At 53.7% G+C, this 25,556-nt stretch overlaps 1 protein-coding gene across 1 annotated transcript in view; it reads left to right on the plus strand.

The window, feature by feature from the left end:
• Positions 1-15,376: 15,376 nt before the first annotated feature.
• The window catches only part of HPCAL1 (hippocalcin like 1), a 106,640-nt gene continuing 96,460 nt past the window's right edge, over positions 15,377-25,556 (plus strand). The window contains exon 1 of the mRNA XM_086700009.1: positions 15,377-15,678. The gene's annotated coding sequence lies outside the window, so the exon portion shown is untranslated. The remainder of the gene's footprint in view (positions 15,679-25,556) is intronic.

A 25,556-nucleotide genomic window follows, 5' to 3' on the forward strand; every position in this document is an offset into this window, starting at 1 on the left:
AACATACAACCACAGACCCCGTGCCGGCTTGTGCCCCAAGACCTCGGCGGGGAAGCCGATCACCTACGACCTCCATGAATGACGTGTCCCATCCCACGAACCTTCGAGAGCTTCCATCCCACGGAGCGCTTCCTGACGGTGGACACCTTCGTCCCCCACCACCCCCAGGGGAGGAAAGCCGCCTTCGGAAGCTGGAGACGGTCAGGAGTGAGTGCTCGGCCTCAGGGCTCGGGGCAAAAGCAGGAATTTGTATTTGTACTTGAACTTCAGTCAGTGACCGGCAGTCCTGGGCGTTTCCTTTGCCACCGCCTTGCCTTCCCTCTTGGGAGGAGAAAAACTCGGGAGGGCCTCTCCAGGGCCCTCCGCGGGGACACGGCAGGGCCTCGAAGGGCAGGGGCGGAACAGACACGCAGAGAGGCGCCTTGGGGTGTCCCAGGGCTATAATGAGGGGGTACAGAGGGCCACATCCCCTCCCGTGGGGCACGGGCGCTGGGGAGGAGGCGTCTCGGGGGCCACAGCGGGAAGGGCTGCCTGGAGGCCCAGAGTGGGAGCCACCCTGCAGAGGTAAGAGACCGCATGGTGCCTCCAGATAAGGGGCGGGACGTTCAGGGCAGAGGTCATGGTTATTTAATTTTTGAGCCAGCTTTAGAAGGAACGCGAGGCCCAATCCCTACTTCTCAGAAATAAGCAAGCCCAGACTCAGGGAGGTTGTGCAACCTGCCCAAGGCCACCCAGCTGCAAGTGGTCTATTGAAAGCTCAAGCGTGAAGACTGCCGCCCGGTCCGGGGCTGGCATCTCAGAAACACAGGCCCCAGGCCCTAGAAAGCACACAAAGCACCCCGCTGGCCGGCTGGCGGGCTGGCCGGCTGGAGGAAGTGGCAAGGCTCGCAGCAGGAAGCCCGTCCCGGTGCTGAGTCACCCCGGCCCCCTGGCTGGGATGGGGCGGCAGGAAGGTGGCCGTCCAGCAGCCCCGTGGGTCTGTCCGGCTGTGTAAAATCAACCCACTCACCCTGCCTCAACTGCCTTACTGGGTGAGGGCTGCTGTGTGGCCATGAGGGAGCCCCCCTCAGTGTGCTCTCGGGACGAGGGTGGGGGTGCAGGCGGGTAACCAGTTATCGCAATGCTGTGAGAGAGGAACACAGAAACCGGGGGCACAGGCCGGAGGGTCTGGAGGGGCGCTGGTGCTGGCTGCCGGAGAGGTGCTTAGGGAGGTGACATCGAGCTTTGAGACCGGTTTGGAAGGGGGACGGGTGCCTGCTAAGTGCGGAACGCGAGGTGCGCTCTCCCAGCAGGGAGGGGTGGGTAAGGCCGGCTTGTGCCGAAGCGGAAGGAATTCCAGGGTCGGCCTCTGCAGACGGGCCTGCAGGGGAGCGAGGGAGAGAGGAGGCCCGTCTTTTGGCTGCCAGGACCTTCCGGCTTGTGGTGGACCCTGAATTCTCCGCAGACTCCACCCTGATCAGGTCCTGGGTGGGTTCTTGGGCCAGGAAGGCCGGTGGGGCTCAGGGAGGGAGCCAGAGCTGGAAAGGTCTGCAGCGTCTCCATATCTTTACTGAGATCAGGAGACAGAAGGTCTTGGGTGCAAATCCCACGGGAAGGTTCCTATATCCTGATGGGTAGTCTGATGGGGCGTTACCTGACTCCCCGTGGGCAGGCCCGGCCTCCACTTGTTTCTGCTTTCAGCTGGGGCGGCCAGGCCCTTGGCTTGAAGGGTCCATGGGCCCAGTGCTCTGTTCACTCTGAGCTGGTGCAGTCTCTGACAAACCAGGACAGTCGGGGCCTCCGTGGAAGGCACTAGAAGGAGGCACAGCCCCTGAATCCCAACCAGCAAATCACCCCTCACCCAGAGCAGAGCCTGGCAACCTTCCAGCTGACACAGCACGCTTGCAGGCTGCAGCCCCGAAAAGAGAAACAAAGCGAGGTACTTTCCCGCCTGCACAACTTTCGAGTTCCTTTTGGTCCTTCCCTACAACCGACTCGGGTGGGATATTCCAGACCCAGGCTCCCGGGGCCGCCTCCTGCGAGCCTGGAGACCGTGTTGCCCGAGATGTTCACGATAATATCTCAGGCCCGGGGGTCCTGCTGACGGCCGGCCTGAATCCAGGGACAGTGGGCCTAGAAAGGACCATCTTCGCCCCAAGCCAACACGCAATGCTGCTCAGCCAGCCCAGGTTAGGTCAAGCCTCTCCGGCTTCAAGCAGGTTTCCCCGGGAGAGAAAATGAACTTAGGTTACTTCTCTGTTTTACTTTCCAGGAGGTGGGGAGGGCAGGCAGGCGACTGGGTTCGTTGGCTCTGTTCCTTTCTTTTCTTTTTAAATTTTTGAATGTTTATTTATTTTTGAGAGAGAGAGAGAGCAGGGGCAGAGGGAGAGGGGGACAGAGGATCTGAAGCGGGCTCTGTGCTGACAGGAGAGCGCCCGATGCGGGGCTGAAACTCATGAACTGTGACACGCGGCCTGGGCCAAAGTTGGACGCTTAACAGGCTGAGCCATCCAGGCGCCTTGGGCTCTGTTCTTTTAGCGCAGAAGGAAGAGCGAGCTACCAATACTTCATTAATTCAGTTCCTAGTTCATTAATTCCGCCAGTGAGTGTTTGGGACAGCCCGTCTCTGGCACAGCTTGTCTTGACTCTGGGTATAAAAATGGAAATAGGGGCGCCTCGGTGGCTCAGTCAGTTAAGCGTCCCACTTCAACTCAGGTCATGATATGGTTCATGAGTTTGAGCCCTGCATCAGGCTCTCTGCTGTCAGCGTGGAGCCTGCCTCAGATCCTGTTTCCCTCTTGCTCTCTCTCTCTCTCTGCCACCCCCCCCCCCCCCCGCTCAAAAATAAATACACATTAAAAAAATTTAGAAATGAATACATAAGACAAGTCCCGCCCCCAGGGAGCTCCCAGCTTGGTGGTGGAGACAGGCAAATACTGAGCTTATAACAAAGCTGTGGGACAGACTCCCACAGAAGCAGGACAAGTGCAGAGGGAAGGCTTCCACAGAACAGGAACTAAGGCGAGGAGAGGGGGGCACTGACCTCACGTACAAAATGTAAACGGGCACCGAAAACTCAGGCATCGACAATGTCATTTTAATGTAACGTTTTTCAAACTCAAAATTAATGTAAAAAATCCATGATGAACAAAGTATCAAAAATTTAAACAGAGACAGGCTATTGTTTCTTGTAGGAATTATTTTTAAAAATATTTATTTATTTGGAGAGGGAGAGCACAGGTGGGGAAGGGGCAGAGAGAGAGAGAGAGAGAGAGAGAGAGAGAGAGAGAATCCCAAGCAGGCTCCAGGCTCTGAGCTGTCAGCACAGAGCCCGACGTGGGGCTCGAACTCACGAACCGTGAGATCAGGACCAGGGTTAAAATCAAGAGTCGGGAGCTTAACTGACTGAGCCACTCAGACGCCCCCGAAACTGCATTGTTGAGCAATGGGAACAAGTATGTCTAACTATGAACAGATTAGGCGACCCAGGGCTTTCGGGTGTAGGGCTCTTCTTCACCTATGGTTTCAGAAATGGGAGGATTTGGGTGGCTCAGTCAGTTAAGCGTCCGACTTTGGCTCAGGTCATGATCTCGCAGTTTGTGGGTTCGAGCCCCGTGTTGGGGTCTGGGCTGACAGCTTGGAGCCTGGAGACTGCTTCCCATTCTGTGTCTCCCTCTCTCTCTGGCCCTTCCCCTCTCGAGTGCTGTCTCTCTCTCAAAAATAAATAAACATTAAAAAAAAATATTTTAAAAAAATGGGAGGAATTTTGGTAAGTGTCTGGAGGGGCCCACACTTTCCCTTTGGCCCAGGGCTGCGGTGTGACTCAGGATGTCTGAGTAGCTTCTAAAGGCTAAACGTGTTTCGAGGTGGAGGACAGGCAGACAGGGCCTTGGCAGAGGGCTCAGCCTGTGCAAAGGCCCGGAGGCAAGAATGCTATTCACTTGACCTGACAAAAGGATACAGGAAACTAAAATCTTTTTTTCTTTTCTTTTTTTTTCTTTTCTTGTCTTTTCTTTTCTTTTCTTTTCTTTTCTTTTCTTTTCTTTTCTTTTCTTTTCTTTTCTTTTCTTTTCTCTTCTCTTCTCTTCTCTTTCTCTTCTCTTTCTTTTCTTTTCTTTCTTTCTTTTTTTTTTGGTAACAACTTTACTGAGATATAATTCACATAGTATGCAATTCTCCCATGTTAGTGCACAATTCAATGGTTTCTGTCTGTTCACAGAGCTGTGCAACCATCACCATGATCAATTTTAGAACGTGTTCATCACACCAAAAAGAAACCTGTCCCCTTTAGCAGAGACAGCCCCCCCCCGCTCCCCCCTCCCCCCATTTCACTCCGATCACTGCCTCTGGCCCTAGGACACCATGAGTTGACTAAGAAAAGAACATAATTTTTACTTTGGATGTTTGACTCTTGCAGATCCTAAACCTGTCTCGGCAGTGCAGACACAGATCTGCGCTGACATTCTGACCTCGCGCCTTCACTGGGAAAGCCCTGAGACCTTCGCGTGGTCGGTTTTCTAGCTTGACGCTTCCTTTTTTAAGCAAACAAAATATTTTTTTTGTTTATTTCAACCACTTTTTCATGGACATCTTTCTAAGATATTGTGAACATTGGCCCAACAGTGGTTCTCCTCCTGTTCCTTAACAGTAGGATCCTAAATTTATTTGGAACTGCAAAGACCCCATTTAAAGACTACACATCTTCCAGCTTCCTTATGGAAAGGTGTAGCCGTATGACTAAGTTCTGGCCAATGAGATGTGACCAGAGGTGTTGTGTGGCACTTACCTCCTGTTTAGAAAGGAAGGGATGGCCCTTTTCCCTCTTCTTCTTCCTTCTGCCTGGACAAAGGATATAAATGCTGGAGCTTTTGCAGCCATTCTGAGCCATGAGGTGACTTGGAGACCAAAGATCATGGAAGGAGGAGAAACACAAAACAGACTGGGTTCCTGTCATCTGGGACTATTTTAATCCCGGACTTCCTGTCTCTGGACCACTTAAAAACAAATTTTTTAAATCAACTTTATTGAGCTACAATTTACTTAAAACACACCCATTTTAAGTGCACGGTTCATTGAGGTTTGGCAAACGTATATGCCCGTCACATATTCCAACCAAATGCAGAATATTTTTATCACTCCCCAAAGTTTTTATCCCTTTACAGTCAATCTCGGATCCCCCCACCCTCCATACACCTGCCCCAGGTTCCACCTACCTGCTTTTTGTCCTGTAAGAATAGTTTTACCCTGGGCTACTTTTAAATGAGCAAGAACTGAATGTTCTGTCTTGCTGCAGCCAATATTTGGGGGGGGCCTTTATTATTCGCAGCTGATTCTAATGCAGAAGTGAATAGAGATATATTACACGCAGCCTCAAAGAGAGGCCCCTAAATACATTGTAACATTGTCTTGACCACCGTTAGATATCCACGTCTTAGATGGTTCCCTAGGAAACAGATCTGGAGATGAGATTTTTCGAGCCAGAGGTTTATTAGGGAGTGCCCTTGGGGACACAGCTCTGTGGTAAATAAGGGGCACAGGGGGCAGACAGCTGGACCAGAGCCTGCCACAATGAGCTCTGAGGCTGCGTAGACCTTCAGAGATGTCCTGGGCCTGATCCCCAAGGTACCAGTTACCGGATGGGAGCTGGGCCTGGGGAGCTGTGAACCTTAGGCCACCAGGCAGCTCCTTTCGCTCAAGGGCAGTTCCCAGGGAGGGATCAGCCAACGTTCCTTGCAGCTGAGGGACGTCTGTCTCGGCTCCGATGGGGAATCTGGAAGCAGAGTCACAGCGGCCACGAGACCATGAATTCCCGGGTTGTCCTCGAGGGTTACTTAGCTGCGTGGGAGCCGCCCGCACCTGCCTGGAAGGCCTCATGCCCCTGATGGCACAGACGCCCGGCTCGGTGGGTCCTATAGCTCTGTCCCCCCCGGATTCCCTCTGCACATGGCCTCCTCACACCTGGGACACTGTGGCGTCAGACGCGTTCTCTGCCTGTCTCCCGGGCTGACCCTTGCCGGGCTGTCTTTGCACACAGTGACTTCGGCAGTGCCTCTCCGTGTCCTGGCTTACTTTGAACTTCACGGGGACTTCCCTGACCCTGCTCAAAAGACATGAAAGTTAACATCCTTCTGAGCCACTTAACCTTTCTCCACTCTGGGAACAGCTCTCCGTTTCCATGATCCTGCCTTACTTTACCAACAAAGCCTGAGGCTCCTAGAGAATTCTGTAAGTACCTGGGCTTCACAACAACCTTCGGGGGGGGGGGGTGGGGGAGGGAGCAAGAGCTTTTCCACCTGCTGGGTTCCAAAAGGTTGACGTTCCTGGCACTTTGCCTTTTAAATTAGCTGGGCCTTCCCATAAATTAGAATCCAGACGCTTCCCAACAGACCAAATGAGGGACAAGGGATACGATTCATGTCTCCTTTTTATGAGAAATATTGCGAAACGCAGATAAATGCAGAGAAAAGGAATACACGGGACACACATGCATCTGTAACAGAGTTGCCACCAGGGCGCATTGGCTTTATGTTTTTAGAAATAGCGCATGTCAGGCACAGGGGAAGCCCCTCGTAGCGCTACGATCTTTTTCGCATCCTGCCCTGTCCCAGAAGCAATCACTGACGTGAATCCGTGGGCTCTCCTGCAGTCCATTTTGATACTTTGCTATAGTTGTGTGTATTTACACAATACCGTTTCGTTTTCATTCCTTGCCTTTTTAAACATTCAATGCTGTTTTTGTGGTCTATCCGCCTCGATTCAGATGTATCCAGGTGGTTGATTTTCCCACCATTTATAGGAACTCATTGTAAGGGTATAAACCACTTTGTGCACCCCTCCCCCTCACGCAGGACCTTGAGGATGCTTTTCTCTCCTCCTATGTTGGGATGTGTTCATGCATATGGCTTTTTGGCTTGTGCACAGACATTTTCTTGGGGTGGGTAACTGCAGGGGCAGTTGCTGGGCTGAAGGGTGTCTGTCTCTCCAACTTCACCAGATATCGGCAAATTGCTCAAAGCGACGGTTGCCGTCACGCTCTCCCCTCGGTGCCCGTGAGACCCCCTTTCCCCACGTCTTCCTCATTACTCTGTAGCTCTTATGAACAGGGCTGCTATCCACCGTCAGGCCCAAGTCTTGGGGTGGGTATATGTTTTCCATTCTCTCGGCTATGTACCTGGGAGTAGAAATGCCAGGTCACGTGGTAAGTCTATGTTTGACTTTTAGGAGAACTGCCAAGATGCACTCCAAAGCCAACGCACCATTTTCTGTTACCACCAGCCATGAATGTGGGTGGGTTCCAGATCCTCCAAATCCCCACCCACACTTGTTATTGTTCGTCTTTTTGATGACAACAGCCCCAGAGTGTGTGAAGTAATCTCACAGAGGTTTTGCTTTGTGTCTCCCTGACAACGAATGACGTGGGTCATCTTTTCTTGCCCTTGTTGGCCCTGTGTATATCTTCCTTAGATGTCTACCCCAGTCCCTTTCCATTTTTTGTTTTTATTTAAAAATTTTTTAGGGCGCCTGGGTGGCTCAGTCGGCTAAGCCTCCGACTTCAGCTCAGGTCACGATCTCGCAGTTTATGAGTTCAGGCCCCGCGTCAGGCTCTGGGCTGACAGCTCAGAGCCTGGAGCCTGTTTCAGATTCTGTGTCTCCCTCTCTCTCTGACCCACCCCGTTCATGCTCTATCTCTCTCTGTCTCGAAAATAAACGTTAAAAAAAATTAAAAATATTTAAAAAAATGTTTATTTACTTTTGAGAGAGAGAGACAGAACACGAGCAGAAGAGGGGCAGAGAGAGAGAGAGGGAGACACAGAATCCAAAGCGGGGTCTAGGCGCTCAGCTGTCAGCACAGAGCCCAGCGCGGGGCTTGAGCTCATGAACCACAAGATCATGACCTGAGCTGAAGTCAGACGTTTAACTGACTGAGCCACCGAGGGGCCCCTTTCCCTTTCCATTTTTAAATTGGGTTACTTGTCTTTTTGTTGTGGAGTTGTAAGAGTTCATTATGTATACGCAATAGAAGTTCCTGATTAGATATACGGTTTGCAAATATTTTCTCCCATTCTATGGGCTGTCTTTTCACTTTCTTGATGGTGCCCGTTGAAGCACAAAAGTTTTAAATTTTGATGAAGTCCATCTGGTCAGCTTTTTCTCTGATTGCCTGTGCATTTGGCGTCATGCTTAAGAAACCATTGCCTGATCCAAGGTCCCAAAGATTTATTCTTATGTTTTCTTCCAAGATTTTATTTTATCAGCATTTATTTATTTTTGAGAGAGAGACAGACAGAGCATGAGCGGGGAGAGGAGCAGAGAGAGAGGGAGACACGGAATCTGAAGCAGGCTCCAGGCTCCGAGCTGTCGGCCCAGAGCCCGACACGGGGCTCGAACCCACAGACCACGAGATCATGACCTGAGCCGAAGTTGGACACTTAACTGACTGAGCCACCCAGGCACCCCTCTTCTAAGATGTTATAGCTTTAGCTCTTACATTTAGGTCTTGGATGCATTTTGAGTGAAATTTTTGTAAATGGTGTGAGGTAGGGGTTCAAATGCCTTCTTGTACAAGTGACCAGCCGGTGGTTCCAGTATGACTTGTTGGAAAGACTATTCTTTCTCCCGTTGAATTGTTTCGGTACCCTTGCCAAAAATCAACTGATTATAGATGTGAGGGTTTATTTCTGGCCTTTCAACCTTATTCCATTCATCCAAATAGCTATCCTTATGCCAGTACCACACTCTCTTGACTACTGTGGATTTACTGTAATGAGATAGCTTTCCCAGATGTAAATGATAAAGCACCTTTCTTCTGCCTCAGAAGACCGTCTAGGCCGGTGGTACTCGGAGTGTGGACTCCTGACCAGCGGCAGCATCGCCTGGAACCTTGTTAGAAATGCAGATTCTCAGGGAACAGCCCAGACTTTGTGAATCATAAACTCTGGGGTTGGGGCTTCGCAATCTGTGTTTTTGCAAGCCCTTCAGGGATTCCTTTTTTTTTTTTTTTTTTTTTAGTTTAGTTTTGAGAGAGAGACAGAGCGTGAGCAGGGGAGGGGCAGAGAGAGAGGGAGACACAGAATCCGAAGCAGATTCCAGGCTCTGAGCTGTCAGCCCAGAGCCCGACGCAGGGCTCGAATTCATGAACTGTGAGATCATGACCTGAGCCGAAGTCTGATGCTTAACCAACGGGCCACCCAGGCACCCCCAGGGGATTCAGTTGTACACTGAAGTTGAGGATCCATTGCTCTATATCTGTACCGTCTGGGTGACAGCCACTGGCCACATATGGATACTAAGCACCTGAATCGTGCCGGTCCCAATCGAGACGTGCTATCAATACAGAACGCACATCGAACGTCAAAGACTTAGTATGAAGAATGCAAAATATCTCATTCATAACTTGTAGAGTGATCGCGCGTTGAAGTAAAAACATTTCCTCTATACTGAATTTACAAATGTGCCATTGGAGTGCCTGGGTGGCTCAGTCAGTTAAGCGTCCGACTTCAGCTCAGGTGATGATCTCGCAGTTCGTGAGTTTGAGCCCCGCGTCGGGCTCTGTGCTGACAGCTCAGAGCCTGGAGCCTGCTTCAGATTCTGTCTCTCTCCCTCTCTCTCTCTCTCTCTCTGTCTCTCTCTGGCCCTCCCCCACTCGCACTCTGTCTCTGTCTCTCTCTCTCAAAAATAAATGCACGTTTAAAAAAATTAAAAAAATAAAGAAAAAGAAACATGTGCCATTAACATTAATTTTGCCTGTGCCTTTTTACACTGAAAAATGTGCCTGGGTACGTGGGTCACCTTTTCTTTCTGTTGGGGTCTGGACCGCCGGCTAGAAGGCGAAACGGAGACACGCAGGGCTGAGGGGTGTTCCTTCCGCTGCTCGTTAGCCGCCCCACTGTTTCGGGCAGACACTCACCTACCGTCCGTGTGGGCTGGCGCGTCCCCATTTCTCAGGCACCAGGAGCTCTGTTTCCCAGAAGAGAAGCCATCCGGGACCGAGCTGGAAAGGCAAGCAGCCTTTTCCGGTTCAGATTGGTTGGAAACCTTGGTCAAAGCCACTGTTTGTGTTTGGCTTTTGGTTTAGCAGGAGCACTGCCCCGCCAAACAGATTCTTGGCTGCTTCCAATGCGCCCTGACCACTGCCTGGGGAGCGACCACTTCGAGGTCAGCACTCAAGTCCCCGGCAGGCACTTCCACAGCGTTCCAGGCCGTTTGCCAATCCCTGGTGCGTCTGACCTTTCCCTGCCCCGGTCGCCTGAGGGCAGCCCGACTCACTCCCGAGGAAACAGACTCCCAGAGCTTAGGTGTCGTGTTCAGGTGACACATCTAGAATGTGCCAGAACTGAGACTGGAACCCAGGTGTCCGGAGATTCGTCAGGATGCTTTCCTTTATGCGTTTATACTGAGTCCGTCAGCGCAGTGCTGCTGACAATGACACTGAAGGTAATGTCCCGATCATTTATGGCGTATCTATCAAGTCATAGGCATTGCCTCTTTTAATCCAAGGGAGACATTAACATCCACATGTTACAAATTAGGAAATCAGAGCCCTGGGTTAGGGCTCAGTCGTGATTGCTGAGGAGTACGTTCTTTTTATTTAGTCAGCTAGTTATTTGTTTTTTTTTAACTTGTTTTTTTAATATTTATTTTTGAGAGAGAGGGAGAGAGACATAGAGTGCAAGCAGGGAAGGGGCAGAGAGGGAGACACAGAATCCGAAGCAGGCTCCAGGCTCCGAGCTGTCAGCACAGAGCCCGACGCGAGGCTCGAACCCACGAACTGTGTGATCAGGACCTGAGACGAAGTCGGAGGCTTAACCCACTGAGCCACCCAGATGCCTCATGACCTCGTTAACCTTAATTACTTCCTATAAAGTCCGATCTCCAAATCCAGGCACATGGGGGGTGTTGGGGCTTCAATGTATGAATTTTGGAGGGACAAAATTCAGTCCATGGCGGGGTAGTCGCTCGAGGAGAGGGACCCTCTCGTTCATCGGAACCCTCTGGAGCTTGCAAGGGCGAAGGGGAAAGGGGGATCCATGGGAATGTGCCTCTGAGTCACATTCCCTGGGTAACCGCGGGTCATAGCCTCTGCCTCAGGGGCCATCACGAACACTCGTGGATGCCAGGGGTAAGCAAGATGGCCAATCATCCAACGTCCCCACCTCGGATCCATACTGGCCCGAGGCAGGATCCAGCGATTCTAGTCATTCTTGCCGCTGGTGCTGCCGACAAGTTCTCTGACCGTTTCTCCTGGTTTGAGCTTCTGGAGCTGGGGGTAGGGGGGTGGGCAGCCCCAGGTGCCTCATCTAGCTGAAGGGAGCAGCCCCACTCCTCCTCTCTGTAATTACAATGACACAGAGTGACCCAATCAAAAGAGGACCTGGAGGGGCGCCTGGGTGGCGCAGTCGGTTAAGCGTCCGACTTCAGCCAGGTCACGATCTCACGGTCCGTGAGTTCGAGCCCCGCGTCGGGCTCTGGGCTGATGGCTCGGAGCCTGGAGCCTGTTTCCGATTCTGTGTCTCCCTCTCTCTCTGCCCCTCCCCCGTTCATGCTCTGTCTCTGTCTGTCCCATAAATAAATAAAAACGTTGAAAAAAAAAATTAAAAAAAAAAAAACAAAAGAGGACCTGGAAACCATGGGGCCTCCCTCCCTCAAGCTTCCAGGAGCCCGGGTTTATGACCTAGAACCGTATTTATCTGAAAGAGCCTCTCCAGGAGGATACACACTCAAGTTCATTGAAGTACTACAATTTGTTTTTATAGTATTTTTTCCAAAGCCTGTGTGGGCCCAGCACAGTGACGCTGAATCTGGCTTTTAGACCCTGCTGCCACTGTTACTAACATGTGACCTTGGACATTTCCTTTCTCCAAGTGTAAGTGTCTTCATCCATAAAATGTGGGAATAATCTTAAGAATGTTGGAAATAGCATATGTAAAGCACTTCTAAAACAGTAATGTCATAAAACTATGTCAGATATCATTATTATTTTATTTATTTTTTTAAACGTTTATTTATTATTAAGAGACAGAGAGAGACAGAGCATGAGCATGGCAGGGGCAGAGAGAGGAGGAGACACAGAATCTGAAGCAGGCTCCAGGCTCCGAGCTGCCGGCACAGAGCCCGACGCGGGGCTCGAACTCACAAACCGTGAGATCATGGCCTGAGCTGAAGTCGGACGCTCAACCGATGGAACCATCCAGGCGCCCCAGATATTATTATTATTTTAATGTTTACTTATTTTTGAGAGAGAGAGAGAGAGAGAGAGAGAGAGACAGTGTGATCAGGGGAGGGGAAGAGAGAGAGGGAGACACGAAATCTGAAGCAGGCTCCAGGCTCTGAGCCGTCAGCACAGAGCCCGACGCAAGGCTCGAACTCACGAACCGCAAGATCACGACCGGAGCTGAAGTCTGACGCTTAACCGACTGAGCCACCCAGGTGCCACGATTATGTCAGATATTATTAAGAATAATCAGAATCAGTCCCGACTTTAAGTGTTTACAGCCATGGTATGGAAGACAAATTATATACAGCGTGCACCTGTTATGTGCTGAATTGTTCCCCCATAAAGATGCTGAAGCCCTAATCTCTGGTACCTGTGAATAGAACTCTATTCGGAAACGGGGTCTTTTGTACATGATCAAATGAAGGTCATTAGAATGGGCTCTAATCCAATATGACTGGTGTTCTTATAAAAAAGGGGAAATGTGGACATAGAGGCAGACACACAGAGGAAAGACGACATGAAGACAGAGGGAGAAGACAGCCGTCTGTAAGCGAAGAAAACACCTGAGGCTACGAAGCCAGGGGAGAGGCCCGGAACAGATTCCCCCTCAGACCCCTCAAGAGGACGCAGCTTGGCTGACATGTTGACCTTGGCCTTCCAGCATCCAGAGCTCTGAGATGGAATGTCTTGGTTTGAGCCAGCCAGTCTGTGGTACTTTGGGATGGCAGCCCCGGGAAAGTGACAGAACACCATACCCTGAAATTGCTTTTCGTTTTACGCCAGTTTATCAAATTCAGAAGTACTTATGAAGTAACTACTGCATGCCCTCCCTCCATGAAGCTTGATAAGGCATTACTGAAAGAGCAAAAGGAAAGGACCAGGCTGTAGCTCATTTGAAGTGAGACACTCCTCTAGAAGTTCAGGGAAGGGAGAAGTGCACAGGAGCTGAGAGGTCAGAGGGCGACGCGAAATCTGAACTGGATCCTGGGGATAGGGAGGTTCCAGATGGGTGGGACAGAACACAGCCCAGGCAAAGGCCCGGAGGTCCACTGATAGCAAATCTGCTTTCTCACTCTCCCCGAGCTTCCTCCCCCTCCACCCCGCTTCACCCTGGGTGAAGCTTTCCCCGCCTCCTTGTCTTTCGAGGCCCCTGACCCTCTCCCCACGAGCTGATTTTGCAGGTGATCGTAGCTAGCTGTGGCTCAGATCTCAACGACTCTCATGCTTTATGTGCGTGTCTGTCTGTTGTCCTGTGACTGAGCTTTGGAAAACTGCGCTCTGATTCCGTGGCAGGAGACGTCACGATGTGCCCACCAAAATGGCCGTTTTCTCCTGGGCACAGAGGAAGACTATAATTCCAGGATCCCTTGCATCCAGGTAGCACCTCGTGACTAACTCTGGTCAGTGAATGCAGGCCAATGTGACGTATGCCTCCTTCAGGCCTGGATCCTAGTGACCGCCTCCCCCCCCCCCAGCCCCCGACCCCCGACCCCCAGCTAGCACTGTCTCCTCTCTTGTTGCTGGCTGGAAGTCAAGGGGTCAGCGGAGTCCTCAGAAGTCCTGAAGGAAGAATCTCCAGCTGGAAGGGGCTGGAGTTCCCGAATGCTCGTGACCAGCCTTCCCCGAGCCCTCCAACTGCAACCTGAGTGAGAAATGAGCCTCACGTGTGACCCCAGCAGAACGTGACTTACCCCTTCGAACCCAGTATCCACCTGGTGGATGGGCCTGGGTTTGACTTGTGACCGCAGGCGTCTCACCTGTAACCCTACCCTCTGCGTGGATATACTGCATCACCGTGGCTGCTGGTCTGCTGAGAAGGAAAGAGGGTGCCCCAGGTACCAGAGTGGCTCCCTGTGACATCACCCCGGCCCCCTGCTGCTGACAGCTCAGTAATGATTGCATTTAATCCCCACAGCAGGGCTGCCTAGGAGACTAAATGCCTCTGGGGTGGTTTTGCCATTTGCTTGCCGAGAGAGAGGGGTCTGGGCTTCGACCACCTTGCCTGCCGGCCCACCCTGTTCCCCCCTCCCTCCCCAAAGCCACCCACCAGCATTCCTCTCTGCAGCCTCCTGTGTAATGGGAGTTCACTCACCACTTTTGTGGAGGAGTATTTGCAGGAGGATTTGCGTTTTCCCCTAGAGACGCGAGAGAGACAGACTGTCTCAGCCTAACACTAACGCCCAGCTCCGCATTCATGGCTGTTTCTGTGGTTACCTTTTCTTCGGGGATGTTTGGGGTGGGTGGTGGTGGGTGGGTGTATATATTTGCTTTTCCAGGGCCCAGATCTTCAGGAGCTACTGGGAGGAGAGGCTCTGGGAAGCACAGTCCCTCACTCCCTCTCTCCCAGGCAGGTGCCTTCGGAGGGGGACTGAGGAAGTCTGCAGGACGCATGGGGTTGTCTCTCCCTGACACCCAGGCCACGGGCCCCTGGAAAAGATTTCCCCCAAGTCCCTTCCTCCGCAGAGACTGAAGGCCCAGAGCACGTCTGGGAGGGGAGGGCCCGCAAAAGCCTGCTCCTCCTCCTGTCCATTTCCTAGGTGGGGAAACCAAGGCCGGGAGTCTAAGGGACTTGCCCAAACCGCCCGCCCGGAATTGGCAAAGGCAACCAGAACTGGAACTCTGGTGTCCTCGGTTCTTCCCCGAAAGAGGCGCGGGAAGGCTGGTGCTATCTGCCCGGGGGGCTGGCGGGGAGGATGCCAGAGGGCCCTGGGAGATGGCCTGGGGCGACTCCAGCCTCTTCCCTTTCTGGGCCACCAGAAAGGGCTGCACTTCCTGCAGAGGACTGGGGAGGCGGGGGAGTGGGCGCGGAACTGGCCCCTCCCGGTGCCGCCTCCCCGCCTCTCCCACACCCGTAGGCCAGAGGCCAAGGGTTAGGGAGGCGGAACTGGTGCTCGGCCCCGGTCCTGCCCCGAAATCCAGCCGACACGGGACCGGGTTAAGGCCTAGGCCGGGCGGAGAGTGCGCTAAAGGGCCGCGAGGGGCCGGCGCGGAAAGCTCTGAGGCCCCGGGCCGAAGGGCCAGCAAGGGACGTGGCTAGGGACCGGGGCGCGACCCAAGCAGGGTAGGTGGGCGGGGGCAAGACGGGGGCGTGGTCGAGACGGGGGTGGGTCCGCTGGAAACTTGAGCGCCAGCCCCGGCCGCACGCTCCGCCCCCGGCCCCCGCCTCCGGGTCCCGCCTTCGAGTCCCTTCCTTCCCGGCGCTGGCAGGCGGGCCGAGGCGACCGCAGGCGGCGGACGGGCGGACCGGCGGACGGGCGGGCGCCTCCACCTCTTTCCCTCCCTCGCTGCCGGCTTCCTTTTGTTTTTCTGGGAGGCGATGAACGCAGGGCCGGCGCGGAGGCTGCGGGCGCACGGAGGCCCGCGCTCCTAGCCACCCTCCCGGCCTCGGCGCGCTCGTCCCGGGCAGCGGCCCGCGCCTGCCCCAGCGCCCGCGGCGCCGAACTTGGGCTGGGGAAGCCGGCGGACCGCGTCCTGCTGCGGAGCAGGTAGGGTAGCGAGGGGCTGCGGGCTCCGGAGAGTGCCGGCGTGTGCACTGGCGTGAGCTACGATCGGGCTCTCTGCGTGCGTGAGTGTGTGTGTGTGTGTGTGTCTGTGTGTGTGTGTGTGTGTGCGTGCGCGCGCGCTCGCGTGTGTGTGTTGGGGGTGCCTGTGTTTGTCTGCGTGGTGGAGTTGTGGGTGACCGAGGACGGTGGCGTGTCCCTGGAATGGCGTGTCCTCGTGGGGATCCGTGTGTGCAGTGGGTGTGCACATTTTGGGCTGCGTTTGTGGAATTGTGTGTCCGGGCGCAGTTGCTGGTGGGGACGGGTGCGGGGCGGGTGGCTTGGGTGAGCGGCTGCGCGTGGGGCGCGGGTGGCGGGGTGGGCGTGGGCGTCCAGCCTTGCGTGCGGGGCCCTCTGTCCCCCGCCGGCCCGCGCAGTGCGGAGCTCCAGGGCCCTGGGAGACAGCTGGGATCCGAGGGAGGTAGTGCGGGCCTTTGGGGCAGCCTTGGCTGGCCCCGCGGGGGTGGGGGGCAGGTGCGCGCGGCCCACGTGGGTGGCAGGTGAGCTCCGGCCAGGGTAGGGGGCTGGCGCGGTGGCCATCCGCTCCCTCCTTACGGGCGGAGGGGCGACGGACAGAGAGCCCTGCTCCTGAGTTAGGAGCCCTGGTATCGCCGTGACCCGCACTGCGACCTGGGCCAGACACGCCACCTTCTCTGGTTGAGATTTGGTTCTGTATCAAATGGGGACAGTTCCTCCCTTGGGGTATGTCATGACATTTAAAATGAGAACGCGCTAAAGATAGGTCTCGGCCGGGTGCTTGGCACATAGTAGGTGCTAAGTTAATTGAATTAGCGTCTCTCTCTTTTTTTAAATCCTTTTTTCCCCTTCATCGTGGGTGGGGCTATTACATCCCCCGCCCCCCGCGCGTGTTTTGTGCCTCTCTCACGGCCCTAACTTAACCGCGAAGCACGGAGATTCGAGAAAGTTTAGGCTGCTGGGTGCGCCGCCTGCTCGCCGCATCTCCCGGGCGGCGCCGCCTCGGGTGTGCAGGAGCGCGCAGCGCCCCCGCAGCGAAGTCTCCAGCGCCCGAGCTGGGGGTCCCTCTCCTGGCCAAACGCGGCGGCTGCTGGAGTCGGGAGCCTTTTTGTTCAACAAGTGCCTAGTCCCCGGGGCTGTAGCATCTCACACAGTCTGCCAGCCGGGGTGTGAAAGTGGTGCTCCCCGCAGACGTGAATCTCGGGCTCCCAGGGCATCCCAGCCTGGCCTCGTCAAGCTGAAGGCCATACCCCTTTACTCTCGGCAAACACCCATTCCCCCTAGAGGAGGCTGTTTGCCAGGACGGCGAGGCCCGCCTTGGGCCTCGGCATTGGATTCCAGCCGACCCTACCCCCCCCCCCCATCCATGCAACTGCGGTTCTGTTGGATCAGCCTTCCGCAGCAGGCCGAGGCTCCGTGGGACCCTTCCTCCTAGTCCCACACCACAATGTGTCAAATATTTAGTTTGAAACCTACTACTGTGTAACATTGAACGGCAGTGGATGTGCACACCCTCTAACCACGGTGCAATCTCGGGGAGAGCCCTGCCAACCCTAGCACAGCGCTTGCTCAGACCCAGCAGGGCCAGCTGGCCCGCGCTGCCCTGCTGCCTTCTCCCAGAGCTGGTGATTCCTTCCCTCCATCGCCGTGGTTTCTTTCTTCCTCTCAGGACCCTCCCCAGTCCGGAAAACAAATAACCTTTCACCAGGGGAGCGGCCAGCCTCATGGTGCGTGAGGCTCTCAAAACGGAGCAGTGGCATGGAATGGGGACGGGGGCATGGGGACCATCACGGGCTGTGCGGAGGTATGGGATGCGATTCCCGGGATCATCGGCTCTCGGTGGGTGTGCTCCGGGAAGCTGGCATCCTTTGCAGGCTTTTATGACACGGGAGCCGAAACCTCTCGTTTGCTCTGTCTTTTGCCAGCACTGACCGCCGAGGCTTCAGCGGTGATCGCAGGCCGGGGGACCTGGCTAAGCTAAGTTTTCATCTGATTTGGTGTCAGGGGCACACATAAAATGCAACCTGCTTTTTCTGTTTTCATAAAGTGATTTTATATCCTAGAGGGGAAAAAAAGGGCCTTTCATCTGAATCCTGCACTCTTCCCCGTAATCAGATTCAGTAATACTGGAAAACAAAACAAAACAAAACAAACAAATCAGGCTGGCTTTCTCAGATCAGAAGATAGACTGAGAGCTGGCCTGTTTGTTGTTGTGGTGGTTGTTTTGTATTTTCTGCTTTAGGCCACCCTTTATCTCAAGCAAACCAGTGTTTTGGCCCTAGATCTATTTCTGTTTCACTTTTGAGAGCGCCTGTAATTACTGAGCTCTTGAGGTTTTATTGGATAATGTGCCGGAGGGAAGGCTCAGGGGCTCTGCCTCTTGCTTGCGGTGGGATGTGTGGTTCGATGTGGTGCGTTTTAGCCTTGCTTGCTCCCTTTGGGTTCCGCTTTGATGCTTTTTGTAAGGTGGAAAATAGATGTCAACGTGTGATAATCGTGGGGGACACTTGGCATTGGGAATCAGAAGGCTGGAAGCTCAGACTTGTGCAGGAACAAGTCTAAACCCCAGAAGAACAGAGATTTGCCCAAACTCTGGCCAGTATCCATTCATTTCCAACAAACCCTCTAGAGGGAAACTCTTAAGAGATATAAAGGAGCTGGGACTCATTCTTCCAGAATTTATGCTAACGCTGCTCTCTGGCCACTGACTGGGCCGGGCAGAATTTGGAATGCAAGCTTTTGAACCCCAAGGAGTGGACTCACCTTTGTGCACAGCCCCCATGTGGGCCTTGTCTTTATTGAGCTCTGTCTCTACCTGGAGATGCTGCGGAGTTTGCTCTTAGTAAGGCAGAAGTACTCTCTTCCCCGGCTGGCACCCACTACCTTCAGGGCTCCGCGTGCACGGTTACAAAGGTTGCCTTTTCCCATAAAATGCCCTAGTGTGCATCTGTGCATTAGGCACTCCGTCTCCCCGTCACGCCTACGGTCCTTCCCTCAAACTTATTCTAAGACCTCGTATTGCCTCTCCTAAGCGGTAAAGTGCTCAGGTCACTGAGGAACCGGTGATAATCCTGGATAGGACTAAGGAGCCCCAGAGTGTATTTGGCACCAAAGAGTAAGCTGCTTGGCAGCTGAAATTTTATCTAGATCGGGATCAGGTTTGTGTTAGAATTTCGCATTCCAGGAAGCCCTAAACCAAGCTTGTTTGTTACGGGATAATGCTTCCAATTTGTGAGTCGCCAGCCCAGGCTTGACGGGGGGGGGGGGGGGGGGGGGGGGGGGATTAAGCGTATTTTGCTAGTGTGTCAGCCCCAAATGTCATTGTGCTTGTGGAAGGAGGGCACCTGTAGCCTTTAATGACACTCTGTCTACTTTGGGCCTCACCATTCTCCCGCAGTCTTCGTTGGGTTTCTTTGGCGTTTTCACGCCCACATGCGAGGCTGTGCCCTCGATGCATCTCATACAGCTCCTGTGCTCTTTGCTTTGGGTCGAGTTTCCAGCCAGGGGGTGACAGGTAATTGTATACGGAGATAGCAGAGGGGGTTCAGGAGCTGTCTCCGTGACTCTTGCTCTATGGGGGGGAAGATGTTTCTTTCAAAGTACTTTCCACCAGAAAAAAAAAAAAAAAAAGAGGGTGGAACCTAGTGGCATGGGTTTTAATGTAACTTCAGGTAATCAATACAGTTTGACAGGTGCAGCATTTCTTAGGTGCTGATGAGCAAGTCTAGAGAATTTTTTTTTTTTTCTTTTTAATCATCAGAAAAGCACAGTAAATCCTTTAAGAGAACCCTGCCTTGGCCATGTCCTTTCAAGTATAATTGAATTTCAGAGGCAGAGCTTCATATCTCTGCATTTATGAGGCATGACTAACTAAAGACACCTTCGGGGAGATGTTAGGCTTTCTCCCTGTTGCAACCCTCCCCTGCCAACAGCAGGTGGGCAGAGATGTCTTCTTGGGGCTCTTTTCATTTTTCTTTATAAGCCGAGTGCACCCCCGCCCCCCCCCCCCCCCACCGCGCACCTGCTAATCCAGCAGCTGTGTTTTCCAGATATCGGTTTCTTTTCAGCTCTTGAGGTACAGCTCAGATTGGCAGGAAACCAGGAGACGGGGTGAGGTGCTGGCATCCGCCGTCCCTGCCTCATTGGGTAAATTTCTGAAGAGCGAGTGATGGGAGTGCGACCCTTGCCTAAGAGACAGTTCAATGTACTCCATGGATAGAACTACCATGATTCTGAAGACAGGAGGAAGGCTTTGGGGGGCTGCACGGTTCTCCTCCTGGAAGTCTTCCATGATTGCCTCAGTACCCTGTTGCCGCAGCTGAAATCGTCCCTCTCTCTGTGTCTCTTTCAGCCAGGGAGGTGTCCCTGAGTCAGGCCCTCTTCTAAGCACTCTCCTTTCACCTGGGCTCCCATCAGGTGAGCAAACCTGAGTTCTCCCAGTGCTCAGACCCCACGCCGTGGTGCAGGCTGCACGCAACTACACCATCAAAGCAGAGCCCCGAACTTCCCCTCCACCTCCAAGCCAGTCTTTTTTTTTTTTTTTAGCGTTTATTTATTTTTGAGACAGAGAGAGACAGAGCATGAACGGGGGAGGGGCAGAGAGAGAGGGAGACGCAGAATCGGAAGCAGGCTCCAGGCTCTGAGCCATCAGCCCAGAGCCTGACACGGGGCTCGAACTCACGGACCTCGAGATCGTGACCTGAGCTGAAGTCGGACGCTTAACCGACTGAGCCACTCAGGCACCCCCAAGCCGGTCTTTTTCACCTGTTATGATGAACAAGCCAGCTTGTTCATGACAGCTGGAGATCTCCTGAGTGTGTCTGAGCTCTTTCCCTTTCTTTCTCCGTAAATCGGTCAGTCCTCTGTTGCCCGGGTCCCTCCTCTCGGTCCCCACGGTTCCTCTTCTGCAGAGTAGCGCTTTCTCGTCCTGTGTCCTGGAGCCCGGCCTCCAGTTCCTCAGTCATCGCTGCCATCAGGTCGGTGTTGAAAACAGATTTTGTCATCTAACTCTGTGCTCCGGGCCCCCCCGCCCAGTTCATGCTCTTCCTTGGTCAGTGTTCTTCTGGACACCTGCCGTGTGCCTTGCTCGAGCAGCACTCTGGAAGCTGGACACAGGCTTCCTTCCGGCCACAGCCCGGCTTGGGCTGGGGGTTGGGGACACCACCCACGTCTCCTGAGAGCCCGTGTGAGGGCTTCTCAGACCTTGACAGGTGCCCCAGGGAAGCACCACTCCCCCCACCCCACCCCAACTAGGGCAAAGGGGGTCAAGGTTCTGGGGTCCGATCTTCTAATAAGCTGCGGCGGGAGGGGTGCAGGTGTGTGTGTGGGGGGGAGACGGGACTGTGAGGGGGAGGGTGGCCGGGCTGCTCCAGCGCCAGCTTTTCTTCTCTCCCACCCAGACTCCTTTATCTGCTAAATTCCTACTCATCCTTGAAAGGAAGATTTGTTTAACTAACAGCTTTATTGAGATATAATTTATATACCATGAAGCGTACCCATTTCAAACATGTCCAATTCACTACTTTTCAGTAAATCTACAGAATTGCGCAAGCGTCGCCACAATCCAGTTTTAGAACCTTTGCATCACCCCAGAAAGCTCCCTCGTGCCCATTTACTGTCATTCTCTGTCCCCGCCCCCGCCCCCAGGCAGCCGCCAATGGGCTTGCTGTCTGGAGATTTGCCTTTTCTTCCTGCCTCTGGTTTTATAGGTCTGGCCTAAGGGCCTCTTCCTTGAGGCCTTCCTGGAGTTTTCCAGGGAGAGTTGATTGCTCCCCCAGGCTGATCAAGTGGCCGGGTGCTTGTTTCCCCGGCTGGATGGCCGGCTCTTCGGCACAGTGACTGCGACCTTCTGGCCCCCAGCCCTCCCCTAGCGCGGCGCTGGGCGCCCGGGGTGCACCCAGGGCATGTTGTCTGTGCTTGGTGCAGTCGCTTCCCTCGTGTTTCTTTTGTCAGCTCCCGAGTTAGAATTCAGTAGAGGGTTACAATTCTAAATACAGGGCAGGCAACTATGATGTGGGGCAAGAACGTGTGAGGCAGGCGGGGTCAAACCCATTTTTTAAATGAAAACATCCAGGATGCCCAGAGCAAAACAACTCACCCAAAGCCATCAGCAGGAAGAAGAACCAAGAATTAAGCCAGGTCGCTTTCTCTCCCACCCCTGTTTGGAAATCAGGGCACACCTTCCTGTGGCTTTTCCTGGAGTCCCGTTCAGTTTTTCTTGTCATTGCCTCTAAGTCATGTAAACAGACTCCTTGTAGGGTATGAATTTGCCCTACGCGGCCCATCTTCATTTGCCCCATTACTTGGCTCACGGCTGGCCAGGTAGGAGTGACTCAAGCGCGTGTGTGTGTGTGTGTGTGTGTGTGTGTGTGTGTGTGTGTGCATGCAGAGAGGTCTCCTGGGAGATGGATAGAGAGAGGCCCTGGGAGTGCGGGAGGTGCACTTACCTGGCTTGTGCATTTCAGAAGAACTTCTCTCCTTGTGTCATTTTTGCCCTTTCAAGAAAAGTGGAGGAGGAGACCCCATTTTACAGATTGCAAACTGAGTCATGGAAGCTGTATACGCAGTGTATGCAGGTGGATCGGGGTCTGGGGTGTGGACCGCCAGGTCACAAATGCTCACTCTCTCTCCCACCGAGGCACAGAACTTGCATGATAGACAGCAAGAGTGTCTCGTCTCTTTCTGGAGACTGGAGATGTTGGGGTCTGGCAGACCTGGGTTTGAGTCAGGCTCTGCTCTGTCCTTCATCAGCTGGGTGGCGCTTTGGAGCCCCAGTTTGCTCACGCACACAAAGAGGTTCCATGGAACCGTATCACATGGAACGTGGATGTATCGGACCCAGTTGAGTCTTTGGCCGGTCACATGTCTGTGGCAAGTGTGGGTGGCTGTTGCTATTTCCACATTCCTGGGTGGCTGGCGGTGCCTCCTCTGCGACTCAGTATTTCTTTTCTAATTCAGGTTTATTAGGCGTCTTTGACCCAGACCGTAGTAGCAAAGCATTTGAGGTGGGAGCCTGTGAATGTGTGCGAAGTCTCCTGGAGGGGAGCTGGTGCGGCTCACGATTTGAAGTTTAGGGAGCTGCCCTTTCGGATGGCCCGGCTTCTCAGAAGCATCTCTGAGGGTCGCTGACCCACTCGTGGGGACCCCGAGCGAGGGGGAGCTGCACAAAGAGATCTGCAGGATATTCCTGCAGATGAGGCCCCGATCTCTTGATCCCCCGCCTCCTTGAGCGTTGGAATCGTTTATTGAGTTTGGATGCCAGCGTGCTGGCGGGCCAAATGGGCTGCCTAGGGGCTCTCGGGGACGCTGGCGGAGTTATGATTCTGTGCGGCGGTGTGTGTGTGGATCACAGCCCTTGTTTTCTTCCCCTCCAGCAGCAAAATGCTCAAGTCTCTGCTTCCTTCCTGTGCATTTGACGGGCATCTCCAGACAACAGAATTGACGACAGCTCCCGACCCTGCCCCGTCACTCCCATACTCGCTTTGCTGGGCCGTCACCCGTTTTTGGAGGGAAGTGAGCACCGCTCAAAATCAGTCACCCGGGGTTAAAAACAAATCACTTCCAACACGGTACCATTTTCTGTATTTACATGTGGTTCACATGTGGGGCTGGAGAGTCGCTCCTGCCCGTGTGAGCGTGGGATGTCTAGAAAAGGCTGCCCCAGCCGTGGGCCCGAGGCAGGGCCGTGGGTGGGCAGGACCGACGGCTCGCTCACGCTCTCTCTCAGCCCTCTCCAAGGCGTGGGGTGGCGGTGGCAGCAATAAGGCTTTATTAAAAATCCTCAGTCATGCAGTGCCAGCCGCATGCCTGGTGACGCAGCCTGGATGGTCTGGTTCAGCTTCCGAGGGTGGGAGACAAAATGGGGTGGCTGCTCTGGCTTCTTTGGGCGTCTTTCTTCTCAGTAAGTAAAGGGAGAAAGATGCTAAGGCTTGGCTGTCTCTCGGGCTGATCCATTCTTATTCTCCAGGGAGCGTCTGTCCCTCTTCTCTCTCTCTCTCCGAAGATGGGATCATGAACTGCCCGCTTTATGAGCGTACGTTCTTGGCCTGAAAACAACATGGCCCGGCTGATTGTTTTGAGAGCGAGGCGGAAGGTGGCTTATGCGCTTGGGAACTATTTTCACCATTGGTCGAGCCAGTGAGGGGGGAGGGGAAGATGTCGCCCAGGCAAGGGATTCCAGGTTCTCTCGGCCAGGGGCCCTCAAGCACTGGGAAGGTCTCACGGTGGCCCGGTGCTCCTCCCCTTTGCGCTTTGTCCCGGGGCCACTTGCTGGCTTCCCACGCCGTCCACGTGATTATCCTCATCATCGCCGCCATCACCATCATCACCATCCAGTCTCCACACTGCTTCCCAGCCTTTGAGTGATTGCTTCCCACGTAGCCCATTTGCGTTGAGTTAGCTGTTCTTTGCTGGCAGGTTGGGGAGGGGTGCCCACTGTTAGGAGGTTAGTGAGGGGAGTTAGCACAAGATGATGATAGGCCTGGAGAACCCAAACGGGTGGGCGATGGGATGTTACTCTAAAAGAGGCCTCGTGAGACTCCCTGGTCTGGAATGTTCTTGGAAAATCCCACCTGGGATGGTTAATTTTATGTGTCAGTTTGACTTGGCTAAGGGATGCCCAGATAGCTGGTAAAACATGAGCTCTGGGTGTGTCTGTGAGGGTGATTCTTGGAGAGATTAGCGTTTGAGTCAGTAGACTGAGTAACAAAAGACCCCCTCACCGATGTGTGCAGGCATCATTCAACCATCGAGGGCCCGAATAGGACAGAAAGGCGGAGGGAGGTGGGATTTACTTTGTTTGAGCTGGGAAGTCCTTGTCCTTGTCCTTGGACATCAGCGCTTCTGGTTCTCGGGCCTTCGGCCTCGGACTGAATAACACCGGCTTTCCCGGGTCTCTAGCTCGCAGGTGGCCGACCGTGGGATTTCTCGGCCTCCAAAGTCGCGTGAGCCAATTCCAGTAAGTCTCCTCATATGTGTATACCTCTTACTGGTTCTGTTTTTCTGGAGAACCTTGACTGATACACCAGCCATTCTGCAGGCCCCGGGAGAGAGTCAGTGGTACCTGTTCTGTTGAGCTCCCCTTTGCCCTTACAGGGAAGATAAATTGCCCTTCGCTTACCCTCTTCACCGGTGCAGGTTGGAGCCTGACCTTGCTGGTTGGGCCCTATGCTTGTCTGCCTCTCCCAGGGCAGCGGATCTCTTTGCATGCAGGACCTTGTGGATTTCTCTTCCTTGTCCCCTCCTTCCTGGCACAGAGTCTGGAACACAACGGATGCCCAGATGTGTGGCTGGACCACCACTCTCTTCCCTCCCCTGTTGGATGATGGGGGGGGGGAGTTGAAGTATTTAAACCTTAACACCTCTGCCAAAGGGCCTTGCTTTGCAGGCTTGAATGTGTGATCAGCAGGTCAGCGCACTCATGCTGCTTTCTGTGCTCATCACTGATTGGCGAGTGTTTTACCCCTTCATTAAAATTATGAGACAGCGGTGTAGAAGCCATCAAGGCTTTCTGGGCTGGCGGAATGACCCCCATCTGATCATTGATGTCTGGCTTTACCTTGGCGTGAGTGGCTTTTCCTCTCCAGATCTCAGTTTCGTTATTTGTCAAATGGGACTCAGGACCAGGTCACCTTTACAGTCTCTGTCTGCTCTACGATCCGACATAAAGCCCAGAGACAATTTTCCTAGGCCAACTGACTGCAAAAATTAAAAAAAGAACCTCTTAGAATACACAGACATCTTAGCAAGGGCCACCTTAACAGCCTGCACCAGAATTCAGAAGACGCTGGCGATGTTGAGGAAAAGATCTGTGGAGCACAGATTGGAAGGAAGGGGAAGGGTCAGAGGAT

This window comes from Puma concolor, chromosome A3 (genome assembly GCF_028749965.1).
Source record: "Puma concolor isolate L17-30 chromosome A3, mPumCon1.1.hap2, whole genome shotgun sequence".
NCBI lineage: Eukaryota > Metazoa > Chordata > Mammalia > Carnivora > Felidae > Puma > Puma concolor.